At 32.6% G+C, this 4,682-nt stretch overlaps 1 long non-coding RNA gene across 1 annotated transcript; it reads right to left on the reverse strand.

The window, feature by feature from the left end:
- Positions 1-840: 840 nt before the first annotated feature.
- Positions 841-2,522, reverse strand: LOC128200762 (uncharacterized). The gene is made up of 2 exons (XR_008252865.1): positions 2,371-2,522; positions 841-995 (listed from the first exon to the last, which is right to left on the reverse strand). It is a non-coding gene; the product is annotated as an uncharacterized LOC128200762 (long non-coding RNA).
- Between the last annotated feature and the right edge of the window lie 2,160 nt (positions 2,523-4,682).

Below are 4,682 nucleotides of genomic sequence, written 5' to 3' on the forward strand. Positions count from 1 at the left end.
AAAGGGTATTTTTTAATTCAATTAATTTATTCATTAACATCATATCAGCCCTTACCGGTCCACTGCTGAACATAAGCCTCCCCTTTGGGGGGTTTTTTTAATGGATGATAATGAAATGGTAACCCCACCCGCGCTATCGGTATACACCGGCGGGGCACCAGTGAAGAATGATAGGTGAGGATGAAGTAGGTCAGCTAGCCCATCGTGACGAATTCAACGAGAATTGTTCACGATGGTTTCCAGGGGGAACCACATGGAGGTCTACCTAATAAGGTATATTGATAGCAATGGGGCTGTCAAACTCCATTGCTAACAATGCTTCCCCCCCCCCCCTAGGGGGTTTTGTCAGTAGTCGTCACGCTTGGCTGGTGGATTAATAACCGCAGTTAGGCTTTAGAGATGTTTTAAGAGGGACGCTGCTGCCCATCCCTCGCCCTCCGTTAGTCGCCTCCTACGACACCCATTGGAAAGGAAAGAGTGGCCTATTTCTATGCCGGGACCAGACGGACGAATTAATTTATTATTTAATGCAATTTCCAAAAAGAGGGTTAGGGTACATTACGTTGCCAATTCAAAACGGAGTTTGACATTTATTTTAGTAATCGATTGGATTTATAGGAAGGAGACTCAAAATAAGAGTTTTAAGCCAATATTAATTTTATTATGTATATGTTTATTTGTGAGGAAGATAAAACCTACTTGTTGCGAAGCAAGTTAATTATTTGTAGACACGATTTTGCGTTATAAATTCAGTATTTTCCATGTAATGTGTCTACCAAATATCTATTTACTCTGTTTTTTTGCACTTAAAAAATTTATTTGTTATGTATGAAATAAAAGTTTTTTTGCGCTTCTATAATTCAATTTAATTTCACACAGAATAGGGTTTTATTTAATTTAAAAATATATGTAAGTATCATTTTTTTCTGTAATTTTAGTATATGTAAAATCTACAATCAAATTATTCCCATAACGAAGACAGACAATTGAAGTCACTGCAAATAAAATTATAGTTATTATCATGTTACTAATTTTTTTTATTATAACTAGGTAATGTCTAACTAGGTGGATTTAAAAAAAAAAAGAAAAAAAAAAAAGAAACCTAAGTAGACCTTCAATAGCAAAACTAAAATAGCAAAAAAGTTGTCGTATAAAAATTAACGACAGAAAATAAAGTTTCTTTTAAAAAAAAAAAATAAAAAAAAATAGGTGGATTTTACTAAGAGCAATAGAAATTTGAACAATAATTTGAAGGAATTTTGCCTGTATTTGTGTATGTTTCTTCTGGTATGACACTAAAACAACTGCATCAAATTGAATGCGGTTTTTACAGTTGAATTCCTTAAGGTCTCATTTAAAAACTGGTGTACGTTTTATCTCGATATACCATCTAGAAGTAATCTAGTTCATTGCTTTTCATTTACTTTCGAAATTTACGTGCTAGAAGTCGCAGGCTTAAAGATTGTTAAATGATAACATTAGACAAGCATAGCCATGATGCAGTGGGAGAGTAAAATACATATATGCACTCATCGGCTGTTTCTTTAATTTATTATATAATTTTGCACGGCACATAACAAGCTAACTTTTGTTCGTAACTTCGCAAGCGTGGATGATGCGAGTGCGTAATCCTTGCAGATGGTGCCACTACTTTTTTATAGTAATCCCATATATCCAATAAATCTCAACTAAAAGTTTATCAATTAATTCTTTTGATGAACCGAAAAGTGATATAATATTCCCATATTTAGAACTAACAAAATTTTCCATCGTGCCTCCCACCAAATTGTTTATAATTACTCCTCTCCATCCAAAGGTTGCCTGGAAGAAATCGCTCTTAGCGATAAGGTCACCCATTGTTTTCTCATTGTGATTATTTCTTGTAATTATTTATATTTATAATAAGTTTACTATTGTAACCTTTTGAAGGCAACAATAAAGAGTATCTATCTATCTATCCCATATATTTTTTTTCGGTTTCTACTACATATTTTTATACATACTATATGTCTATTCTTTTAGAAGATACATCTTCACTTTGTGTATTATTATTATAATATCAGTCGTTAACTGTCCACTGCTGGACATAGGCCTAGTATAATAAGTGGGGTTAAGCCAGTAATTGCCACGCTTGGCAGGAGTGCAGGAGTATCCCTCTTAAAACATCACCAAAATCTAACTGCGGTTGCCAAACCGCGAGCCAAGCGTGGCAACTACTGGTAAAACCCCCCAAGGGGGATGCTTATGTTCAGCAGTGGACAGTTAAAGGCTGATATGATGATGATGATGAATGGTATTTTATGGCTTTATTTGCTAATATTGTGGAATTATAACTCTTGGCATCATCGATTGTGTATCAGAAATATTGACCTTTTTTACAAACGTCTCTTGTTTTCTGGAAATGATTGGCTCCTTTTCCGGTATCATTGGCACTATAGCTGGATGATATGGTTTCAATTCAACATCTGATGTCCTCTCCGTTACAATATCTATTGGTACGGCCGATTCTGAGCATTTAAGGCAAAGCACAACTGAAATGAAGTTATTATTAAAGTCTAAGTAGGTGCTGTCTATACAAAATCAAGTTTTCTTTCTTTCTTTCTTAATTAGTATTATTTAATTTATTATACTTTTGCATACATTTAAATATGTCTAACAAGGTGCATATAATGCCCGATGTGAATTTCTAACCAGTCAACCGTCACGGTAAACAGAGAGAGTAAATGGCGGTGCATTGATTTTATAATTTGTAAATAAAATAAATATTTTTAAAGGTAACATTAATACATTTTAAGATAAGTGAATATACAAAAATATAGAATAATATACTTATAAAAATTATACATACATATATCATCACATACAATACAATGCATATATAAATAACTATATATATTACATATTGATATAATAAATATATAAGTCATGGCTAATCATATAATAGTATAGACTGAAACTCTTCATTGTGGTAATAAAAGTAAAGGGATTTTTTAAAAGAAATTTTGATATGTAATTTTTTTTATACAACTTAGAATGGCAAACAAGGTAACGGCCCACCTGATGTAAAGTAGTAATCGTCGCCTATAGAGATGAGCAGTACCATGGACATAACAGAGTATACTGTTTCGCCCATGATACCCCCCATGCGTTGCCATTCCTGAGGACTCAGGTGTTATACCTCTGTACCCAGTAAATTCACGCCATATTCCACCCTTCAAACTGAAACACAGCCATGTAAACATAACTGCTTCACGGTTAAAACACGAATGGGACAAAGGTACCCAAGCAATCGACTTTTGTACAAAGTCTCCCTCTGGTAATTAAGTAATTTAATAATTATAAAAAATTAAATAACATAGCATATTAATGAACAATTACATATGCTATCTTGTAATTGTGTCAATTGAATTGACTAATTTAAATAACTTTAATATGTATGTATTTAAATTAAATGCTTCCAAGTATTTCAGTGTTAAAATATTTAAGCGAGTTAAAACATGTAAATCTATTTGTCTTAATAACTTCACTCACGTCACTTATTAAACCAATTTACATATTTATTTGTACATTTGTCGGACTGACTATATTTATTTATTTATTTATTTGAAAATTACTCACCCCACTTACAGTTTCCCAAAACGTGTAGTGAGCCATAGTTTTATTTTACAAACTTACAAATTTTGTACAACATTTTGAAAATATATTTATTTTGTCATGAAATATGTCAATATCTGGCTACTGAGCAATCAGAGAATTGAGCAGAGAAATAGCTTGATAAGTGGGAGCAAACTGAGCAGTACAAGTGCGAACCGGCGGTGCCGATAGTAGTCGACAAGCTGCGTGCTTGTCGCATGCAGTGTTGGGGTGCGTACAAAGGACAACGGCTAAGAGTTGCAGGATTGTCTATTCCGCCGTTGTATATACATCCATGTTTTAACTTAGGCAGTTATTAATCTTAAATCTATTTTCAAATTACATAACAGATTCTTAATAATTTTTTTTTTATATCGGGCAGAATCGAACTTACAACAATTGTATGCACGTTATATATTTAACTATAGGACCGCTTCTACCAAAACCTTATACTTACGTAATCCAACGAAAAATATAAAATTCAATTTTATATTTTTCGTTTTTTTTCTTTTAAAGTTGATTAAATTATTTTCTGTTGTGGTTTTGTGCACGGGCATTTTATATCGGAATGTATCTACGACGTATACGAAATGGAATAACAAATTGAAACGCTACCTTATCAGTGAAATTCATTTCCTTTACATATATTGGAAACGTAATTCACCCATTGGTTACATTTACAAACCTGTGTACACATTCTGGTATGAGTGGCGATTCTAATCTTTTAACACTGTTTAGTTGTAGCGATTTGTATGGTTTGATTTGTTTTTTTTTTTAGAGTTTCCTCTTATTGGTGCAACTAATTCATGTATCCTCTTCCAGCCAGCTTTTTTTAAAAATTGAAAATGGAATAGTAGCTACATTTGAGTTATTGCTATATTTTGAATCAAATCTGTTGGTCCTCTGTAATAGATCACTTGGAATTAACCACGAATTAATGTATATTTTGATTTAAAAAAAAAATGTATGCTACAATATCAACAGTTTGTTAAGCTTGGAATATTTTATATGTAGCATGTGAAATAGTACATATCTTGCAAACTAATACG

The sequence above is a fragment of the Galleria mellonella genome, unplaced genomic scaffold (assembly GCF_026898425.1).
Source record: "Galleria mellonella isolate WM207_F2 unplaced genomic scaffold, CSIRO_AGI_GalMel_v1 utg266, whole genome shotgun sequence".
Classification (NCBI taxonomy): Eukaryota; Metazoa; Arthropoda; class Insecta; order Lepidoptera; family Pyralidae; genus Galleria; species Galleria mellonella.